At 46.2% G+C, this 23,273-nt stretch overlaps 1 protein-coding gene across 11 annotated transcripts in view; it reads left to right on the top strand.

Annotated features, from left to right (window-relative positions):
- NAV2 (neuron navigator 2) overlaps positions 1-23,273 on the top strand; it is a 766,131-nt gene that overhangs the window by 452,424 nt on the left and 290,434 nt on the right. The window contains exon 1 of one of the 11 annotated variants that reach the window (XM_060303435.1): positions 17,639-17,671. The exons of the other annotated variants lie outside the window; for them this stretch is intronic. The gene's annotated coding sequence lies outside the window, so the exon portion shown is untranslated. Of the gene's footprint in view, positions 1-17,638; positions 17,672-23,273 lie in introns of those variants that run through there. 11 annotated transcript variants of the gene reach the window in all.

Raw genomic sequence — 23,273 nt, 5'->3', positions numbered from 1 at the left:
TTGTTTTTATATCCATTCAGCAAGCCTGTGTCTTTTGGTTGGAGCATTTAATCCGTTCACATTTGAGGTAATTATCAATATGTATGTTCCTATTACCATTTTCTTAATTGTTTTGGGTTTGTTTTTGTAGGTCCTTTTCTTCTCTTGTGTTTCCCACTTAGAGAAGTTCCTTTAGCATTTGTTGTAGAGCTGGTTTGGTGGTGCTGAATTCTCTTAGCTTTTGCTTGTCTATAAAGCTTTTGATTTCTCCATTGAATCTGAATGAGATCCTTGCCAGGTAGAGTAATCTTAGTTGTAGGTTCTTCCCTTTCATCACTTTAAGTATATCATGCCACTCCCTTCTGGCTTGTAGAGTTTCTGCTGAGAAATCAGCTGTTAACCTTTTGGGAGTTCCCTTGTATGTTATTTGTCGTTTTTCCCTTGCTGCTTTCAATAATTTTTCTTTGTCTTTAATTTTTGCCAATTTGATTACTATGTGTCTCGGCGTGTTTCTCCTTGTGTTTATCCTGTATGGGACTCGCTGCGCTTCCTGGACTTGGGTGGCTATTTCCTTTCCCATGTTAGGGAAGTTTTCGACTATAATCTCTTCGGATGTTTTCTCAGGTCCTTTCTCTGTCTCTTCTCCTTCTGGAACCCCTATAATGCAAACGTTGTTGCATTTAATGTTGTCCCAGCCTAATGTTGTCTCTTAGGCTGTCTTCATTTCTTTTCATTCTTTTTTCTTTATTCTGTTTTGCAGCAGTGAATTCCACCATTCTGTCTTCCAGGTCACTTATCCATTCTTCTGCTTCAGTTATTCTGCTATTGATTCCTTCTAGTGTAGTTTTCATTTCAGTAATTGTATTGTTTATCTCTGTTTGTTTGTTCTTTAATTCTTCTAGGTCTTTGTACGTTTCTTGCATCTTCTCGATCTTTGCCTCCATTCTTTTTCCGAGGTCCTGGATCGTCTTCACTATCATTATTCTAAATTCTTTTTCTGGAAGATTGCCCATCTCCATTTCATTTAGTTGTTTTTCTGGGGTTTTATCTTGTTCCTTCATCTGGTACATAGCCCTCTGCCTTTTCATCTTGTCTATCTTTCTGTGAATGTTTGTTTGCTCTTTTTCTTGTACTTTTTTTTTTTTTTTTTTTTTTAGTGCTTTGATAATGACATTGATGACTTGATTTAACTTCCTACCTGAGCTGCTTTGGCCATGGTCGTCAGTGGGAGTGGGCCAGCCTCTGTGGAAATGGACCATGAGATGTGACGGTTCTAGCTGAAACGAGCAAGTTCTAGGACAGTGGATGCATTTTCGAATCAGAAATACCTGGATCAAATCCCTACTCTGCTTCTTTGTGTTTGGGACTTATAGGACTATGGGTACATTTAGCTTCCTTGAGCATCAGTCTCCTCTACGGAGTAGGGATGACGATGCACAGACCCTCATCAGGTGGTCAGAAGGGCTCAGTGAAGTCATGTGTGTGAAGCATTCATCATGGTTGGTGTGCATGTGGTAGGAGTTCTGGAAATGTTGCTCACTTTCCAGTTTCTGCTTTTTGGTAGCAGTGTGAGGTGGTGCTGACCAGCTGAAGTCAATTGGTGTGTACGTGGTCCTAATGACTTAGCCTCTAGGGTTTTCTCTCCTAGTGGCCCTGGTCTGATGCCCTCCCTCTGGCCCCCAGCAGCCTCAGGGTAGACAGAGACGCATTCCGGAGCTACCTAGGAGAAGGGCCAGTGAGCCAACCCTGAATCATGGTTGCCTCCCAGTGAATAAAAGCCCTCACCAAACACCACTTGATGGTGTTCGAGTTTATCTAGCCAGTGCAGTGCACCCACCGAGTCCTGAAGATGTGTCTCTCCTTTGCCATCATAGGTGGAGTGCACTCCTTCTCAGTCAGTGAGACCCTCTGGCACGAGCTCCTTGACAGCTCCCACTTCTCTGCCAGTGCAAAGAGCTTGAGGCTTTTTGTAATTCTCCAAGCATCTGGCCCATCTTATCCAGATGACATTTGGAATTTTAATCTTCTAGTTACGGGTTTTCATAAATCTGGTTTGAAATCTCTCTGCCAGTCTCCTCTGCTGTGGGAAAATGGTTTTAAAAAGATGTGGGGAGAGGGTGGTCCATGCATGTGTGGGGATAATTAGAAAGTGCAAGGGGCTTTTTGCAAGGGGCTTTGGGGTCCAGAACTTACTCTGTCCAAGCACTACGATGGGTGCTTTACATAGGTCATCCTGAAGCTCCTTTTACATGATACCCATTGTACATATAGAGGAAAAACTGAGGTTCAGATATACTAAGTAACTTGCCTGAGGTTGCCAAGTGGATGGTGGAGGGGGTTTTTGAGTCTAGGTTTAACTGATTTCAAAGCCTGTAGCTTTTCCAGTACACCTGACCGCCTCCCATTCCTCTATGGGTTCCTGGAAGCAAAATCTCCAAATCCATAGATCCGAAGTACTGGGACTACCCTCGCTGGTGTTCTTTTAACCCCTCTAGCGCTCACCTCCTCCAGGGGGTTAAGGCAGGAGAGGTGAGCACAGGCTGGGCTCTGAAAGACTTTGCCAAGGTCTCGAGAGTTGGGACTTCACTTTCAGGGTCATGGGATGAGATTGAAAGTTTTGGCAGGAAGTGGCATGGATCAACTTTAGCCGTTACTAAGGTCCCACCCTGTGGCAGATGTGACAGTCCTTGTCCTTTTCCTGTTGGTTGATTGGAAGCATTCTTACGCCCACGTGAACTCTTAGGTACTGTTATACCTTCGAGGACCACAAGGATCCTAGGCCCCCAGGTGGGGAACTACCAGTGGAGAACATTTTTGTAGGATTTAGAGGTGAGGGAGAGAAAAGAGGGCATTCCAAATTACAGATCTTCACTAAGTCCATTCTATAATTGCTCAATGTTGTGTCCCTGTCACCGAAACTCTTCTAAGACGCTGTGACCCCCGGTGAGTAGAACAAAAAACCCAGTGGATCCCAGCGTGGGCAGAAGGGTGCGATCTGGCATCAGTTGCCTTGTACAAGGAACGTGTCATCTCCCAAGACTGGCCAAGCTAGGTGCTGGGCTGTAGCTCACCTGGATGTCTGTACTGGTGCGGGGAGAGGGGAGGCTGGGGGATCCCCTTGAGCTTGAGCAGGCCTGTCTCCTGCCTCTGCCAGGACAGTCAGCATTTGCTTTTCTCTCCTGCAGAGCACCTGCAAACTGTTAAGGAAATACAGTCCTAGACGCAACACTCCCAGTAGCAGGAAGAGAGCAGGTGTGTGGGTGCTATTCAGACCCTTTCTTTGTCTCCCCCTTGCCTTGTTCCACATATAGTGATGAGGGCATCAGAGCCCTGAGAGACGTTGTGTGGCCTCAGCAGTCAAGAGGAGGCCGGAACACGTGCCTTTTCAGGAGAGGAATTTGATGGAGAAATTGTTTTAGCTGCCCGCCCCTGGGTTTCAGCTCAGGGCCTCACACTTGGATAGAAGGGCGTATCTTGGCAGTTCCTTAGAGCCCAGGGGAGCCCCACGTCTTGTACTAAATTGACACACTTTGTTTGATTGATGCAGGTGTGACATTGGTGGTGGTTTTGCAGTGTTCCTGACCCCAGCATCCTCCCCATCATCCTGCCGCATCTCCGTCCTCCTCATAGCTAGACCCAAGTTCCCCTCTGGCAGAGCTGAGTGTATCGTACTTGCTGGCAGCTCTGTTCACACAGTGGCACTGGGCCCACTCCTGACAAGCCCGGTGGGGTTTTCTGGGGTCCTCTGGATGTTCCAGCACTTAGGGGTTGGCCCACAGCCTTACAAAAGAAAGAGGGCTCCAGCTGGCTGCTCCCTCGTAGACACATCTGTAGGTATCTTCAAGGTTCTTAAATCCCCAGGGTTGGAGAAGCAAGGAAAATTCCCATTTCCCCCAGCATATCAAATGTAAATCAGTTCTTCTTCTCATTTCTAGGTAGATAACCTGTGACCGGCTTAGTAAATTCCTCCTCTGCCCAAATGGTTTTACTCTGAAAATCCAGGCCCTGAACCGATCTTAAGCTTAGTGTAAGGTGTAAGCTTAGTGCGAGTCTAACTTGGTAGCTTGGGGATTCCTTGGAGAGAGAGAGAAAGGGAGAGGGGGAGGGGGAGAGAGAAGGAAAATAGGTGTTTGTGTCTATGTGTGCGCATGTGTGAATAGGTGTATTTGTGTGTGCGTGTGTGTATATTTTCTTTGGAACCTCTTTGTGCTTTCATCGTACTGTGATTAAAACGTGAGGGTGTGTGGAAGTAAAGTTGGGATCTCCAAACACCTGAGATCCCAGCCCGAACTCTAGACTTGGGTCATTTCTGTAAGCTCACAGCTGCAGAAAATCTCCCCATCCCGGACAAAGCTTGAGGCCAAATGAACGTTAGGGTCTTACTTCAGGACCCAAAGTATTTAAGTAGTGTCCCATACGTTTCTTCATGGAGTTCTCAGGTCTGAGAATTTCAGAAGCACAAAAGAGAACTTCATTTTTCCGGAGAAGTTTTGTTTTTTAACCCCTGAAGTAACCTCACGGTTTATATTTCCTTGTCCGATTGCAGCCTCCCAGGTTGCTGACAGTCCACCTTTGAAATGAGTCAGTTTTGATCAGGGATATGGCAGCCAGACAGGTCATCTTTATTGTCTGTGACTTACTCCAACCAGTTTGGCAACAACAGGGTCCCATCCGGCGTGGGGAGTGGAGAGTGGTGGGCACAAAGGTGGCCTGCCCCCTGACTGTAGCCGGCACACTGGCCCTTTGCTCCCTGCACCCACTGGGTCTCCCAGAAAGCAGCTTTCTTGCCAGCCATCTACTGCTGTGGGGATGAGGTTCCTGCTGCCACCCTCTGGCCCCTCTCCCTGTGCTGTGTCTCCTCCAAGCCCAACATTCCTCCAGATTGTTAAATGATAAACAGTTTGTTTTCACTGCCTCCCACTTTCCTTTTCCTGTTCCCCATTGAAGACTTACTTCTCCCAGGCAGACTGTCGCCATTGCTGCTCAGGGTCTGAGTCTTTCCCAGTAGAGAATGTCAGTTTCGGGTTCCACTCATGGAAGTATGATGTCCTTAGCCCACCTCGCGGACCATTAGAAGGATGTAGCTGAACTGGTGCCCTCTTTAGGGAGAGGACAAAGGGGACAGTGAGTCCGTCTGAGTTTGAATCCCAGCCCCATCACTTACTAACTCTATGGCCTTGGGCAAGTTACGTCACCTGGTGAGCTTTAATTTCTTCAAAATGTAAAATGGACAGAATAATAGTCCCAAACTATTGCTGTTGTGAGGATTCCAGTAGAAGTGCCTGGAAAGTGCATAGTATAGTGTATGTCACCTAGTAGGGGCTTACTAAATAAGAGCTAAGATAATTGCTTTTATTTTAATAATCACCATTGTCATCATTATCCGTCATCACCCTCTAGATAGGAGGAGAACAGCCAGGGTGTGAGAGAACCGAAAGCTTGTTCTACAAAATATTTAGAGGAAGTTGAAACACTCTTATTATATAAAGACTCATGGAAGAGATATTATGCCACCTTCTATCTCCCAAGAGCTGGTAGGATTCATCTCTGGGCTTCTCCCCATCAAACAAAACAAAAATTTAATTTAGCAGAAGGAAGAGCTTTCTAAGGTAGTGTCAGATGGCTTCCTTGGGGGTTGGGGAGGTCTTCATCCCTTGGAGTTTGGGAAAACTTGGCCCAGGATTTGATTAGGGGATGTGTGCGTCAAGGAGGAGGGAGATTGGGCGAGAGGCCTTCCAACCCTAGGACTGTCTGATTTCGGTTCCTGTGCTGTTTGTTTTCTGGGAAAGGCCACCTAGCACAGAAGGTATCATATTCCCTACTTATACAACGACTTGGTGTCATTGCTGAGGCCTCCCCTGACCACTTGTGGTCTGTAGACTGGCTTCTTACTATATCTTTTAAATAAAGCGATGTCCGTGCTTTAATTTTGGCTCGGATGAGTAATTCATTCCGGATACTTAACAAAGCAATTAGGCCTTCTTGTGCTGGCATGGTGTTCATTCATCCTGGAGAATGGTTTTGTGGGGACAGGAAGGGTCGGTGGGGATGGGCAGCTTGCAGGACTTCTGCTTGCCCACACTCGTAAGCCTGCTAGGAAGGCCTGAGTTGTGCAAATTGAGCATACATCTTCATTCGCAAGAAGCTAGTGAGCCTGACTATAGAACACAGACAGAGGTGAGCAGACCCATCTTCTGTTTGTTATGAACAGTCATTTTGATCGTAGAGAAAGGCTTCCTTTCCGTTTCTCTCCAGTTTGTCGTGTCCTTGTGCAATGACAGTCGTGCGTTCCAGACTGGGGTTTATTTTTACCAGCGATACAGATGTTTCTGCTCTTGTGCAAGATTTCATTAAAGCTCAGCCAGCGGTTTACTGTGGCAGGAGACTGCCAAGGTTAATATTTCTGCAATACATTCCCTTCTGTTCATTCTTGGCACCAGCGAACTCCCAGGTGGGCATGCGCTTTATTAGTTATATGCAGTATATCAAAACTATGCAGTGGAATCGCCGGCACATCTGTTGGACTCAGACGGAGCCTCTGATTGCAGAGTACCTTAGTTTTGCCTGGAAAACCAAGCAGGGGGCTGTGTCCTCTGGTGAGTATCGGCTCACCCTTTCATGCCCCCCTCTAGTTGCAGAGGCTGCCACAGCTAGTCACTTTGGGACCGGGACAGAGCACAAGAGAGCACTTGGCAGTGAGAAATGCCCTATCCTTCCAAGTGATGTCCTGAAATGGTGGGAGCATAGCTTCATGATGAGGACAGATGTGGGTTCAAATCCTGTGCAGCTTAGATGAGTCACTTATCTCTCCAGAGTATCTGTTTCCTGATCTGTGCAGCGGGTAGTAATCCCTGCCTCAGAAGATGTCGTGAGGATTCACTGAGATGCTGCATATAATTAATTGAGAGGAGGCAGAATGCCCTGGCTCAGGAAAGCACCTGTGAGCGGGAGCTGTCTGATGACCACTTGGGAACGCTCTAGTGGCAGAGGACCACAGGCCCAGGAAGCCCCAAGTGCTACTCTCTGCTTTGGCAACGGAGAAACTGTTTACAACAGAACCGGTTCTTCTACCTGCGAGCACCAAGGAGCCAAGTTAAAAATAATAGGGTGGGAGGGAGGGAGACGCAAGAGGGAAGAGATATGGGAACATATGTATATGTATAACCGATTCACTTTGTTATAAAAGCAGAAACTAACACACCATTGTAAAGCAATTATACTCCAATAAAGATGTTAAAAAAGGAAATAATAATAGTAGCAGCCCGACTTGTTTGGTGTGTGTTTCCTCTACCTCAGCCCATCTGTGGCTGGTGGAATTGGGAATTGGTCAAACGAGCACGGGCCTCGTCTAGGAACATTTGGCAAAGCTAAGGAGAACTTGGAGGAGGGGAGGGCCGGGGTTAAGTGCGAGACAAGGGTGAGATGTTTTAATGTGGTCTGTGGCCAGGGTGCTTAATGACTTTTGCCACTGATTTTTTGAGTTCAAGTCTGCCGGTTGGGTCTGAGGGGAAAGAGCCAGACCTCATGCACTTCGGGGTGGTGTGTGTGTGTTTCTGTGTTTTTTCATGTCTCTGCTGCTTTGTAGGGTCATCTGGTTGAAAGTTTATAATGTTCATCCTAGCTTTGTAAGACTCCACTGAAGAAGGGACTGTAGAAAAACTACTTATTTTCAGTTACATTTTCAGCAAACATATGTCTAGTTGTCTAGGATTCTTTTTATAATCAGTGCTCTGCAACCCGTCCTTCTCACACACCAGTGCAGTGGCCATTGAGATTCCTAACCTTGAGTCTTGCAGGATGTCCAAGTGCTTTCTGAATCATCAACAGATGACAGTCTTATTTATTCCATTTGAAATGCCAGGTAGATTTTATGCCCATCTTGAGATAGTCAGTTGCTTGTGGCCAAATCTGTGAATGGTGTTGGGTGGGGGTGGAACACTTTATTAATCAGAATATTGTGATAACCAGGACATTCCATTTCTTGGCTGTACTGGACGACAAATGACACCATGGATAATGTGTTCCCTGCTGGTTTCTTCTTAATCCATCAAGTCCATCCATTCTTCCTTCTATTCTTTCATCCCTCCATCCATCTAACAAACACTTATTGGCACTTGAATTGGCACTGAACTTGCAAGGGAATATGGAGATAAAGATCATAACTCCTGCCCTCAGAGACCTTAAGATGTGAACTAGGAGTCAAGACCCCTAAGAACCTGGATGAAAAGCCTGAGGACAATTTTTGGGGGGAAGAGTGGTATTCAAAACAGCTGCTCTTTGAGAAATACACAGGATTCCAATTTGTGAAGCCTATGCATTCCCGCTGCAGGACTAAGGGCCCAGAGCCTGGAAAGAGGTGGTTCTCTATGAGGAATTGCCAGTAGTTGCAGTCGGCTAAAGTGAAGGGGACAAGTGGGATATCAGGGGAGGAGTGGGATATAACTGTTACCGGCTTAAGTAACAGTTCTTAAAAGTCTAGTTAAGGCTTTGAGACTTGATTCTGTAGGTACTAGAGATTGCTTTCCTGGTAGGTGTGGCCAAGGGCAGACTTCCTGGCCCTCCTTGAACATGCTGATAGATTCTGAGAGGTCTTCCAGTTTTTAACAAGTAGGTGTTAGCCGAGAGATGGGGGGCAGTCTCATGACAGGTGGTGGCCGATTCAGCAGCGCCAGACATACGTAGCACTGTCTACAGTACCTCCTTTCGTGGCTGCTTCTTTCTTTTCAAACCTCTCCTTCCTTTTCAGTTTTTCTCACTTTTATTGACAGTTTTCCCACTGTGCTCAGGCATTCCTGTAAGACCTGCTCTTTAGCCTCACCTCTCAGCCCTCTAGGAATTTGGGAGTTTGGAGAAGGGGTTTCAGCCTCCATGACCTCGTCTATGTTTGGAATCTGTCCCTTAGCTATAAATAAGGCTGTTGCTTAGTGCCAGTATTGATGGTATTTGCAGCTGTCCTCTGGGAGATGGACTCAGACGAATAACCCATTTTCAAGAGGACATGGCCATTAGGTGACAGCTATTTATGGTTCCTATTGACTAGGCCCGAACCTGAACTGTCGCTGACATTAAAATTTCATGTGCCGTGAGCCGCTTTTCCTTATCCGGTTGTCTCTCTCCATTTATTTGAAATATCTAGCCATGTTTATCTAGGTTCTTCAAAAAGATGAGCTACGGAATGTTGAGGGAATTCTGCTTTCTGGCGGCTGGGGCTTTCCCTAGCGGACCTCTCATTCCGCCAGCAGCCCTTTAAACTGGGGTGTTCACACCTCCATTTCACAGAAGAGAACACTGAGTGTCAAAAGGTAAATTGCTTGCCCAGAGTCACCAGGTCAGCCGGTAAGTGACAGAGCCAGAATTCAAACCAGCCCAAATTCTGCCTGGCGTCAAAGCCTGGATAATTTCCATGAAACCATGCGTGTCTGATTTCTGAACCTGGAATGTCACTCCAGAGGGTTTTATTTATTTATTTTGTCCCCTGATAGTTCAGTCACTTGTAGTTAAGTCGTTGATTGAACATGTGATTTTTAAAAGCTCGTTCACGCTGAATTTGCCTGGGTAGCCACAGCGTTCCATCTTTAAGGAGTTTCTTTCCCACACCCTTAGATGAAAATAAACAAGGTCCTAAAATGTCAGGCGAGATTCCTTCTGGCTTTATAATCTAATGTATTTTGTAGATGGCTGAATTCTCCAGTGAACTTCTCATTGGAAAATATTCCTTTCCTGAATTCTTTTTCTCCATCAAAGGAATATTACATCGTTTGTGATAACTCTTTCTTAGCGGCCTTGACATTGAAGTTCTGTGTAGGAAATGATCCTGCATCAGTCACCTCTGCTGTCATCGGATCCCTTTCATCTCAAGTACCTGCACTTCTTCAACTTAAACTTTGGAACAGGATCAGGCCTGGGGCCAGGGGAAAAGAATGTCTTGATTTCTACATTAATGGTGATTCTTAGAAGGAAGAAGGTACAGTGGTTAAGAACCTGGTCTTTGAAAGCGGAAGACCCGGGTCGACTGTCAGCCTTGCTTCTTGTTAACTGCTGGACCTTAAGCAAATAGCATCTCTAAATCTCAGTTCTCTTATCTTTAAAGTGAAGGTTCATTTCTGGGGAGGGGGTGGAGAATTGATCGTAATGTTATCATATCGTTTTTGTATGCCACCGTTTTCTAATATTTTGAGAGATGAGAAAAAGCAACGCTGGAAACCTTCTTTTGTGGGACATACTTAATAACGATGCTGCCTCATTCACCAAATAATGCAGATTTTCTAAATATTAAGAAGTAACCTGGGTGTTGATGAAATGATCTTCTATCTTCCTTTCAGAGATAATTATTCCTATATCTGTATATAGAGCACGATCTGATAGTTCTCAGTCCTGCCAAGGCATCAGAATTCTCTAGAGAACTTTGAAAAGAAAGGCAGATGTTTGGGTCATTCAAACCTACTGCATCAGTCTTTGAAGGTGGGACCTGGACATCTGTGTTTTTTAAAGATTCCCCAGGGGACTCTGCCCTGCTCATGTAACTGGCATACTGGGTACGTGTAATGTGTGGATTGTGGACAAAGCCCACGAGTTTTTTTTCCTGTTGCGGGACGAAGGCTCTCGTAGCCCATGGCCATTCTGCTCATTCATATAGACAGTCCCATGGTCACAATAACTTGCAAAGATAGCCTCAAGTGAGAAACTAGAGTATCCCCCCTCTATAATACTTAATCATAGCTCAAACTTGAATTGTCAGGCCCCTGCAGAGGAAGAGTGAAAGCAGTCCGCCCTCCCCAGCCCCCAGGGAACTACACAGAGGAGAAAGGGGCTTACTCGATGGTGCCTCCCTGAGCTCATTCCCTGCTCTGTTGAAAGCTGAGTCTTTCTTTTGTGGAGGACTTTAAGGGACCACTTCACAGGAACCCCAGATGAACCCTGGTGTGCGCTCCCTCCAAGAAAACACCAAATCTCTTGCCTCAACAGTGTGGGCTGCAGGCTAATCCCAGCCTGTAACAGTCTCCTGACTCCACCACTGAAACAGTCAGTCATACACTCCCTCATCCCTCCAGATTCTCAGGGCGGGAGTCAGATCTTAGACCACAGCGTCTCTAACTGCAGGAACATTCATCTTAGGCTTCCCAGGGACCCCACTGAAGCACCCCTGACCCAGGTTTGAGTGAATGGGTAGAGCATGTGCTCATAGCACAGTGGTCTCCAGTGATACCCTTCTCCCCCAAATCCTCTTTCTCCACAGTTTTTCGTCTCTTTAATATCCTCCATCTGATGGAGCAGGAAAAGTCTTGAAACTGGCTCTCCAGTATTCCTTTGTTATTTTATTTATTTTTTTAAGGAAGTTAGTTAATTAATTAATTAATTAATTATGGCTGCATTGGGTCTTCTTTGCTGTGCTGGCTTTCTCTAGTTGTGTTGAGCGGGGGCTACTCTTCGTTGCGGTGCACGAGCTACTCATTGCAGTGGCTTCTCTTGTTGTGGAGCACGGGCTCTGGAGCACAGGCTCAGTCAGTAGTTGTGGCGCACGGGCTTAGTTGCTCCGCGGCATGTAGGATCTTCCCAGACCAGGGCTCGAACCCGTGTCCCCTGCGTTGGCAGGCGGATTCTTAACCACTGAGCCACCAAGGAAACCCCAGTATTCTTTTGAAATCCTGCATTTTACACATTTGTCCCAGGCTTGCTTTAGTGTCTCTGTTTAAGCTCAGACTTCAGGGCAGTCCACTTTGTCATGCTGAGTGACCTGCATAGTGGCCAGTGGCATGGGCTGTCAGGTCCGAAAGGCTTTGTTTTCAAACCTTGAGTAAGTGTGTTAACATCTGTGGACCTCAGATTCCTCATGAGTGAAAGTCATAGAAACTAACTCAGTTTGTGAGGATTAAATGTGATGTATGCATGTAAAGGGCTTAGTGCCTGACATGTAGGAAGTGCTGTGCAGTACCCATCGTCCAGTTGAGTTCGGCTGAAAGTCTAGCCATCTTAACTGCCCTGTTTAAAACTTCATCTGCTGATGGGCAGCCAGCTGGAGAGGGGCTGCATCACTGCTGCTCCTTGGAGAAACACTTCTCTGGCGCAGCCAATTCCTTGTCTAGAAGCCACCGGGGAAGGTCCCATTGAGAACTGCTTACAAAAGCAGGGTCACAAGAGCTAACAGAATTAAGCAAGTTATCAGGCAGTAGAAAGTGCAGTTAGATTTGCATCTGTGAAGCAGATGGCCAGTGCAAGATGATTGAATTAGTTTTATTATGTTTGGGGAAATTAATTTGTCACTTCAATTTTTTCTTTTGTATTTTAAGAAAGAGACGTGATTTTGTTATCTCTGGCCAAAGTGATTTGTAGAAAGAGTATATCCTTTAATGGAAAACAAGGGATGCAGTAGGACCTTGAAAACCCCTTGTCTTCTAATTGTCTATTACTGGTTGGTAACAATTCTGTATATAGAATGTGGCCCAGAGAACAGAAATGCTGCCACCTATTGCTGGTGAAAGCTGGGCTTGTGTTTCCAATCATAGGGAGGAATTTTTTTTCCCCTTCAAAATCCCAGACCATGGGGCCATTGGGTATTAAATTCACTTTTGGAGAGGTTTTTTACATACTGAAGATCTTAGGATCTGGTGTGTTCTAATTTACGTTATTGATTACAATGTCTCACCTCTCATTTTGATCTGTTTAACTTGAGGGACCCTCCAGTGTTTTGATTCCTTCTTTTAAAGGTGAAGAAGAATCAAATGCAGAATCTTTAAGAACAAATGGGATCTCTTGAATTGGGGCCCAGGGTTGTTACCTGGGAGATTCCCAACACTTATTCTCTGGGCACAAATAGTTCTTTCGTAGCCCTCTTGAAAGGATCAAAGCAAAACCTGGAGTTTTGAATGGCCTTTTTTTTCTGTTAAGTCCCTTTATCCTTAACAGTTACTCATGAGCATTCAAGGAGACTCACCCATGCAGAAAGAGTTTCTGGTACATAATAACTGGGGTATAGGCTTTATATACATTACATCCATGTATGGGGGGGGTGTGTGTGTGTATAAGTGAATGATGCTTCTGAAATTCTGTGATCTCAAATCTAACTTCAGGGAAGGCATTCTGCCCTTGAAATGGCTAAATCAACAGTCTATCCACGGGTGGTTAAGAGTTCAGTTTTCAAACCTGCCTGCATACTGTCGTCACTTGTGGAGCTTTGTGTGTTATCTTTTGTAAGGAAACTTTTCGGAAAATTTAAACCTACTCTAAAAGCTGTGAAGATAGTATAGAGAGTTGTCATGTACCCCACACCCAGTTTCCCCTATTGTTAACAACTTGTATGGTATGTTTGCCACAATTAATGAACCAGTATTAAAACATCATTAACTAAAGTCTGTACTTTATTCAGATTTCCTTAGTTTTTTTAATCTAATGTCCTTTATCTGTACCAGGACCCCATCCAGGACACCTCATTACATTTAGTTGTCACGTCTCCTTAGGCTTTTCTTGGCTGTGACACTTTCTCAAACTTTGTTGTTTTGGATGACCCTGACAGTTTTGAGGAGTACTAGTTGGATATTTTGTAGAAGGGCCCCTCCCAATTGAGATCAGTCTGATGCTTTTCTCATGAGCAGACTAAGATTCTGGGTTTTGGGGGGGAAGACCAGAGAGGTCAAGTGCCACTTTCATCACCTTGTATCAGGGGTGCCTACTATCAACACAACTTACGGATGTGGATGTAGACCTTGATCATCCGGATGGGTTGGTCTTTATCAGGTTTCTCGGTGAAGTTACTCTTTCCCGTCGCTTCCGTACTGTTCTCTTTGTGCAGCCCACACTTAAAGGAGTGGCAATTCACGTGGTACCTCCTTGAGAACAGAATATTGACATAATATTGACAATATTCCAATATTGACATATTTGGAATTCTCTTTGCATGGGAGATTTTTCTCTTCTCCCCATTCATTTATTTATTTATTCAACCTTTTATTTCTTAGTATGGATTCATGGCTATTTGTTTCATACGTTGGGTTTTAATCCAATACTATTAATTCTTTATTACTCTTGTTGGTCAGTTGTTCCGGTGTTGGCCATTGGGAGCTCTTTCATTTAGCTCCTGTGACAAAACCCCATCCATGTGTTTTGGTGTGGGGATGTATCCTGCCTTTCTGGTACTATAATGTGCTCCAGGCACATCTGAATATTTCCTGTCGCAGCCCAAGAATCGGCCGTTTCTCCAAGGAGCCCTGGTTCCTTATATTGATAAACAGTATTAGAAACCAAGATGTGGGCACTGGGTGTGCTTGTTGCCACTGCGATATCATTGTTTTTAGATCCTTTCAGTTGACAGAACAAGGAAATAAATTTGTGCATACTAAAGCATGTATCTATAAATATTGTATCTAGGTTAAGCTAAACATTAGTTTATACCGATATACTATATAGGTCAGTACATAGTTATACTGAAACTATAAACTGTTATTTAGTTTATAAACTAAAAATAGTTTATAATGTATATAGAGCTTCCAACTCGAACCAGTTAGCACATTGATCATTCTAGCCTTCCTCCCTTGCTGGTCTGTAACCTCCCACTCAAGCAGTAGAATCCCCTGTGAAACTTATTAAACACCCCTGTGCCAGGACCCCATGTCCTGAGGTTGATTTAGATGCCAGCCTGGGACCTGGGCATCTGTATTTTAATAATCTCTAGACAGGTTGAATTTTTCCATTACAGGCTCATGGCGCCACGCACTCATCTTTGTAGCATTTGCCACAAGTGCCCTCTGACATCTTTTTCTTTATTTTTACTTGACATCCTTCTTTGATTAATACCTGACCCTCCCTCAAGATAAGAAGCTCCATGTCCTTTTTGATCATCATTCCATCCCTAGTAAGTGGGTATATATATATATAGTGGGTCCTCAATAAATATTTGTTGAACGAATGAGTAAAATTACATACAGTGTGAATGAGGAGGGAGGAGAAAAGGAAATGATTTATTGAACCCTTCCTACATGCCAAATGCCTTTGCAGATGCTTTCAAAATATAGTCCAGTTCAGGGATCTGAACTGGGTCTGACTGACATCAGAATCATGCCATTTCTGTCAAGGAATTCCTACCACTGGAAGCGCCTTGCCTTGTCTCCTGCTTTGCATGTCACTGGAGCTCCCACTGGCCTGCACGGAGCTGTGTGGGTGGCCCAGGAGGAGGCCAGAGGGGGAGAAATAGCGGCACCCGTTTAGAGCCTCACCTAGTCCCCATTAGGAAATTGACTCCTATTTGGTTTGGGGAGGGGGGTGTTTTTTCCTGCCTTGTTCATGCTCACAATGAAGGTGACATTGATTTACAATTCAGTGGGTTGAAGCCGGGAAGGGAGGGTTCTCTGGGTAGAAAAGATCAATTAAATGATTATCCCAGCTGCCACACACTAATGCCTTTCTTACTGAATTTCAGAATCCAGGAAGCAGAAGGCCACCGCATTTAGCCTTTTACAGGAAATCTAATTGCCAACTTTGTGATGCCAAGTTTTATTAAATTGGGAAGAGTCAATCTTAGCTGCCGGCAGTTTCAGACATGACGGAACGCTTCCCACTGGCCACCTGGAATTCTAAATGAGTTCCTCCTGTTGCTTTTTGGGTGCTTTCGCTGAAGTTTTATGAATTTAACACTTTTGTGATTTATATCTTTGTGATTTTTATTTGGGGTCCAGGGTGCTAGGGCTTAAAGCTTGGCAAGAAGTCAAAAAATACTGGAATCCTCCTCTGTGCTAGGCGCTGGGCTGGTGGCTGGGGATTCTAGCCGGGAGCGGGACCACAGCTTTCTGTTGTTTATAGAGTTCTCCACCTGGAACGCTCGTCCCCTATTTCAGTGGGTTCCAAACTGTAGTGTGCATGAGAAAACCCTGGAGAGCTTGTTCAAGCCCAGACAGCTGGGACCCAACCTCAGAGTCTCCGATGCAGGAGGCCTGAAGTGGGCCCTGAGAATCTGCATTTCTAACAGGTTCCCAGGTGATGCTGATACTGCTGGTCTGGGACAACCATCGCCCTGAGTCTTTGCATGATTGCCTCCATTTTGTCAGTTAGGTCTTTATTTCAGTGTCAACTCCTTAGAGAGGCCATTCTTGAGTTCCCTGACATAGGATCCCTCCTCCCCTCACTATTCATTCTCTACTGCATTTTTTTTTTTTTTTTTGGCCGCACCGCGCCACTTGCAGGATCTTAGTTCCCCGACCAGGGAGCGAACCCGGGCCCCTGGCAGTGGAAGCGTGGAGTCCTAACCACCAGACCGACCGGGAATTCCCATCCACTGCATTTGCTTTAGAGTATGTATCATTCTCTGATATTAACTTGCTAATCGGTTTATTGCCATTTTGTCTCTCCATAGAATAAAGCCCCATAGGGCTCTCTTACTCACTGCTGCCTCATCCCAGCCTAGAAGGGTGCCTGCCCCAGAGTATGTGCTCAGTAAGGTCTTGAAGGAATGAAGTAATTACAAGCATAATGAGTCTTAGGAAAGAGGGGCCTAGGACACCACAGGAGTGTTAACAGGTAGCCCTCAGGCGGGGGAAGGGCATTGCATTGCATCCTACAGGGAGCAGTTTCTGGGTGTGGCCTTAGTGTCCATTTCAAGCACTGCACACCAGCGTTTTGCCTGCAAGGTTGTAGGCTGTGGGGTCTGGTGGGAGATTGCAGTTGGCCACTCCAGATATGTTTAATTTTTCCATAGCCTTTCCATGGTCCTGTCCACGCTGAAACAAGGCCATCTGAAGAGCAGATCAGAATTCCATCTAGCAGGCAACCCTGGCACAGACCGGTTTGGTAAGCTCCCGGGTCCCAGTCGCTGAGCTTAGCAGGAAGAGAGGCCTGCCTGAAATAGACTGCTTCTAGGGACCTTCCTCCTGAAGTCTCCATTTGCTGCAATCTGGAATCCGAGGGCCCTGCACAGACAGCCTTTTCAGAACCTCTGCAGAGTTGAATGAAGGCTCACACTCTCTTCCTTTGCAGGAGCGAGACCTCTGGGTAGAAACCTGCAGAGTCCTCTCCAGCAGCATGTTTAGAGAAATGGAAGGGCCGGCACGGTTGTGCCTCCCTTTGACAAAAAGAATGTCAGGCAGAAGACAAGACACGTGAGGGTCCCACGCAACTAATGGCTTAGACAAAGGTTTTCAAACCTCTCTGCGGAAGCTGAAGCATCAGGCTCCCGCCCTTGTGCTGCCCGGTTCAAGTGAAGTTTGTACAATCCCTCGGCCTTTGCCCAGCCTTTGCCAAGCATGGGGCGGGGGGGGGGGGGCATTCCCCAGGTTCGTTTGCCTGGGGCAGCAAAAGGAACTGTGATTTCTCTCCCTCGAGTGTGTCGTGAAAATATAAACACAGTTCGATTATTTTGGAGGGTGAAGAGCATGGGGTGGGGGAGATGAGGGGGGAGAATGGCAGCAGTGTAGAACTGCAGCTGAGGGCCAGAGGGCTGCCCAGCGGGTTGTGGTAACATAAGCTGCCGCGATTCAGGAGGTGGCCTGTGTAAGAAAATCTGACCACAGTGGGAGCATGACTTCAGCTAAAATTAACCTTGGAGGCTTCACACGCCTCCGCAGTGCTTTGAACTAGACACCCCGGGAGGGCGTAGGCCATGGACTGCAGGGACCGAGCGTGGGCTGTGGGTCGAGCCATGCCTGTAAGCATCAACTTGTGGGTTCCTGCCCGGGGAGAGAGTCGGGATTCCTGCAACCATTATAAACTGGTAAGCCACCTGGAGGGCCACTGGCGGGGTCCCTGGGGAGAGGTGATGAAGTTTGAATTGGGGCTTGTGTTTAGAGACAGGTCTAGTTTGTTTTCTACACCTGTTGGGACCACAGCGCTCTGAGCTGGCTTTTCATCTGCAGAACGCTTGGCCGAACTCACGGCCACCTCGTTGTCGCTCTCTGTTTCCTGTGTCTTCGCAGGGTGAGGACCCAGTGGTGTATTTTTAGAGCAGGTAGGGAAGAATCTGTCTAGAAGCTGTTGACGGCCTGAAAAAATACAGTCGCATAAACCAAAGGCAACAATATGGAGGGCCGCAGACGCCAACAGGTGTGGCAGGTCTGCGTGTTTTCTCAATTGTGGGCCTCAGCAGGTGCAAACGGGAAACAAGACTGACCTCTGTGAAGGTCTGAAGAGGTGTAAGGGAGTCTTCCAGGGGGCTTCACTGCAGAAAGGATCTATTTGGGAGGTAACTCGAAGTGATTTCCCATCCTGTGAGACCAGGCATGGCCCAGGCAGGGCACCACTGACCTCTCCCCCACTGCTTGTCGGACAACTTGGACAGGATCTTTCAAGCCGGACAGCAGCTGCGCCCGTGGCTTTCCATTTATTGTGGGGAATCCGTTTGGGATCTTGCAACACAGAGCAAAAAGGCAAGATGTATTTCTTTTCCTTTACGTCTCCTTCACCTTCAGACAGTTAATGCGACCCTGGGGCCAATGGCGGTCTTGATGCTTGTGGCGGAGGGGCGCCCCGGTTTGATAATCAGACCACTTTGCTGTGTTTTCGTTTTGCTCGCAAACAACGGTGTAGTTTATCCTCCCCTCCCAGAACGTATCCCTGCCCCTCCCCCCAACCCAACTTTCTAGGCGACATTGTTATAAGGTGTAGAAAGGACGCATTTTCTGGGGAAGAGCGAATTTCTCTTGTTTAATGATTAGTGTGTATAACTGACCTTGGAATGCTTGATGGTAAAATGTTTAAGCCACGAAACGTTCGCTTAGGTGAGGGGGCAGTCTTGCCCTTTACGTGCAAGGGTATGAATGGAGCTGGTGTGAACCATGTAGAAAACAACTCCCTGCATGGAGCTATCTTCTGATGCAGCTTTGAAGCCGTTTTCCGTATGAGCCTCTCTGTGGAGCCCTCCGAATATTTTATATCCTTCTGTGGCCTCCGTCCTCTGGGTGTGTTGGCTCATTAGAGGTAGAGGGCTACTGGGATATTGGACACCGGCGTGTCTTTTGCTGTAGAGGTCTAACGATACCCAGGCCAAGCGTGATTGATGGGGGTGCGTTTGGGTCATCACTTTGACATTTTAGCTCCAGGATCTAGGCTCACTGCCCCATGGAAGAGATTTCTTTTGAGGTAGGATGTTAAAAATAGACATTTCAGTAGGAGGAAGCTGTGGTATGTGATTCTGAGCTTCGATGAACACATCTCATGTTCTGCATGGGGATTTCCATCTCCTGCTGAGCCTGGCTGGACAGACACGGAACCTGAATTCTGATTTTCTTAGGAAACGAAGACTCCCTCCAGTTCTGTCCTAGAACTCCCTCCCCATCACGGCACGTCAATGACCTGGCCTGGTGTTTGTACCTGCCGAGTGATACCTAGATGGCTGGACTGAGTGAGAATACCTGGGCCGCACCCGTTCCTCGTCTATGAAGTGGGGAGAATGCAATGCGACCGCCTCCCCCTTTTCCCAGGATTGTGGTGTGGCTCAGATTAGATTGTATCTACAGAAGGGCTTTATAAGTTATAAGCACCGCAGATGGGAGGTAGTGGCTGAGTTGTAGTTAGGACTTTATGTATTCTTCTTGAGATGAATCAGTCAGGGCTTACTTCCAGAACTTTGTAGAATAAACAGTATCTTTGTGCAAATCGTTCTTTTGTGCTCCGGGCCAGGTTGGCCCCTTCTTTCTTGGGTGCCAGCTTGGTATCTGGTAGTCTTCCTAGTAAAAGCCTATTATAAAAATACAAAACACAGAACCCCCGAGATTTCCCCAGGCCTGAGAGCTCTGACATCTGGGCTGGAGAGGGGCCCGGGGCACAACGGCCACTTCCACCGTGGCCAAGTCTCTTGGCCATGGAGTTGCTCAGAAAGGAAGGAGGCTCCTAAGTGGAGAACGAACAGGGCAGTGTTTCCTGGGGCAGGACAACTCCAGCCACTGCTGGGAACTGCCTGTCTCCAGAGATTTTTAAAGCCTTTGTCACACAACTTTCCCACAAATGACACAGCACTGTCTCTGGCAGGCCTAGTGCCTCTCTGCCCAATGGGATGAAGCTCTCTGACCATCTTTGAGGCTGCCAGACCTTCTAAGTTTCCCCTTGGAGCACCTGGACCTTCCTTAATAAGCATCGTTACCCCTCATTGGGTACCTGTGTGCGTGGGTCACAGGTGCTGCACGTTTTTTCTCATCAATCCTTAATATAAGTTTATGCACTAGGTACCATTATCATCTCCATTTTACTGATGAAGAAACTGAGCTTGCGTTTAAGTGACTTGCCTGGACTTGATCCCCGATCTGACCTCACCCTCTTAACCACTGCACACCATTTTCTCCTTGTCACTAACATAAAATTCACAGAGTTCATAGCTGTTACCTTTTCTGTGCCAACCATAAACCTGCTTGGAAGTGGGGGAGAATAAGGAGACACGGTAACCCGTTTATTTCCCAGGGCCCCTCAGCTGTGCACCTCCCTCTTGATCTGGGTGGAGCCCCACCCACCATCTTGCTTTGCCCCTGCCTCACGGCCCCTCACGCAGAGAAGGGGACTGCCCCCGGCCCCCATGCCTGGGGTCTTCTCTGGATCTGCTTCAGCCTGCTTTGGCTGCTTAATCTTCTCAAGAAACCTGACCCAGGGGAAATCCTTAAACTGTCATCCACTACTCAGGTTTCCTGGGTAAGGGAGCATCCTCAAACAGTTACCAAGAGTGCACACAGTTTGTCCCGTGGGTTGTGAATTTTAGTGAGCAGTGTACTGTTTACGTAGCCACTCACCTGCAGTGATCTGATTGGCCCACAAGAAAACCTATTACCATCTTAAAAAGACAAAAAACTCTCTCCCAAGCTTGCCAGTGTGGTTGCCTTTCCCCCTAGCCATCTCCTGGAAGTAAAGCATTGATGGCTCCATTGGGAACGTAAATGTTAGTTGGGAACAGTGACTCACCAGGCCATCCCTGGAAGAGCTGCATACCTGGGACCTAGGAAGCCCCGATGGAATGGAATGGAACATGTCAGGTGAGTTTTGATTACCAGTGTCAGGCTGCGACGGGGCCAGGCCCAGTGCCTGCGAATGGGCAGCATCGCATCGGGGGCAGGGCCAGTTGGGACACCTTGGTGGGTGGCGGAGTCAGTGTAGGGGCAGGAGGGGGCGAGGCAGCTTGTGGGCCATAAATATTTGGGAGACCGATGCTGAAATCCAGGAGGCTTGTGCGGGAGGAGGGATGAGGCCACCAAGAGGGCCTGTCTGCCAGCATTCCTTGAGTGAGTGCCTTAGGACACACACACCCAGCCCGGTGCTACATAGGGGTACCACGAGCTCGCCGTCTACCCCTCGGCCCTGTGGATAAAGCTCATCACTCTGGAATGGGAGTAACCTAACTGGCTCGGGCTCACTGGCTCCTGCCCCTTCACCCACTGGGAAGCAGGACTTGGCACCTTAGGCCTTCCTAAGAAGGATTCCACTAGCCCTAGAAAGCACTGGTAAGAATATAGATTTTATTGAAGATTTGAAAGAGCTGTGTTTGGACCATGTACAGGTTCATTAAATGTCCCTTGATCTTGTCTCCAGGGCTTCTTCCTTCCTCGCCACCCACACAGCCTTCCTGCTTCCCTGTCGGTCCAGCTCCGACCTCTTCTTCCTCTGCCTGAACTCTGTCTTTCTGATGCAAAGCATTTTAGCTCAGTCTGCACTCCTCTAAATTTGCACACTCATACACATTATTTTACGTAACAAAAAAGCTCCTTCTTGGTGGGGGGTGGGGGGAGGGGGGGAAGAAAGGAGCATCCCATCCCCACCACTCACCTGTGCACGCCTAGTGACGGTTAACAGTGGGCTCACAATTGATAGGTAGCACTTGCTGATTTCCAAGGTAAATCTCCTACCAAGGCTGATTTCAGTCTACCAAATGTGACATCTCTGAACTGGCAAGAGATGTGCAAGACTGTACCATTATATACCGTTTCCCTCATATGGAGGAAATAGATGTGAATCACCTCGAGCATAAACAATGGTAAAATGTAGAAAGATAATTTTAAAGGAAGTGATGAGTTTGGAATACAACTACCTTGAAAAATTTAATTGTAAGTTTATATAATATAATTTTAAAGTATATATAATTCTATGTGTATACAGTTCAGAAAGCCCAAGTGAATCTGTAATGACGTAAAGCAGGTCTGTGTTAGCCTTGCAGCAGTGGTAGTGAGGGACTGTTTATAAAGGATTGCCAGGAAGTTCTTGGGGTTGGTAGAAATATTTGTTATCTTTTTTTTTAATATCTTTATTGGAGTGTAATTGCTTTACAATGCTGTTAGTTTCTGCTGTATAATAAGGTGAATCGGCTATATGTATACACATATCCCCATATCCCCTCCCTCGAGCCTCCCTCCCACCTTCCCTATCCCACCCCTTTAGGTGGTCACAAAGCACCGAGCTCATCTCCCTGTGCTATGTGGCTGCTTCCCACTAGCTATCTATTTTACATTTGGTAGTGTATATATGTCCATGCCACTCTCACTTTGTCCCAGTTTACCCTTCCCCCTCCCCGTGTCCTCAAGTCCATTCTCTACGTCTAGGTCTTACGTCTGCATCTGCGTCTGCGTCTTTATTCCTGTCCTGCCCCTCAGGTTCATCAGAACCATTTTTTTTTTAGATTCCAACGTTTGTTATCTTGATTGTAGGGATGGTTTCGTGGGTGTACGTAGATCAGAACTCATCAAATTTTACATTTGAAATATATGCAGTACATTACATGTATATGAAATCTCAATACAATTGGAAAAGGAATTTTAAATTGAACAATTTTAGATTAAATTATTTTTTCAGAATGTTCAGTTTTCAAGTTCAGTTTTATCATAAAAATGCATTTTTATTTGCTTCATGTATGTTTTGTTGTGACCTCATGGCTGATTGGCCTATGTATTTATTTTTAGGTCCATATATTTAAGTTTGGGGATAACCTAAAAGTAACTTCAATTGGCCTCTCTTTCTTCAACTATAAATTTAGGGTTGTATCATCACCAGAGGTTCTTCAGTCACTGAAATTCTGTAATTGAAATTATGGATGAACTGGTCTCTTGGAATTCAGAATCACCTCGTATGACAACACTGTAGAGAGATTGGGACTGTCCACTGAGATAGACATTCCTGGAGATCAGAATGTCTAATCATTTCCTATGAATCCTTTCAGGGAATATTTTGAATAATTTGAGGCCAATCTGGTAATGCAGAGTTGAACAACTAGAAAACAACTGCCCAAGGGTGAGAACTCAGTCTTTGGTATCTTATTTTCGATGCGATTGTAAATGGGATTGTTTTCTTAAATTCCACTTTCTGATATTCCTTTATAATTAATGGCTGGTTAACAGCTAACTCACAGA

This window comes from Globicephala melas, chromosome 8 (genome assembly GCF_963455315.2).
Source record: "Globicephala melas chromosome 8, mGloMel1.2, whole genome shotgun sequence".
Taxonomy (NCBI): domain Eukaryota; kingdom Metazoa; phylum Chordata; class Mammalia; order Artiodactyla; family Delphinidae; genus Globicephala; species Globicephala melas.
Note: the sequence above shows the minus strand (reverse complement) of the source record. Positions and strands in the feature narration are given on the sequence as shown.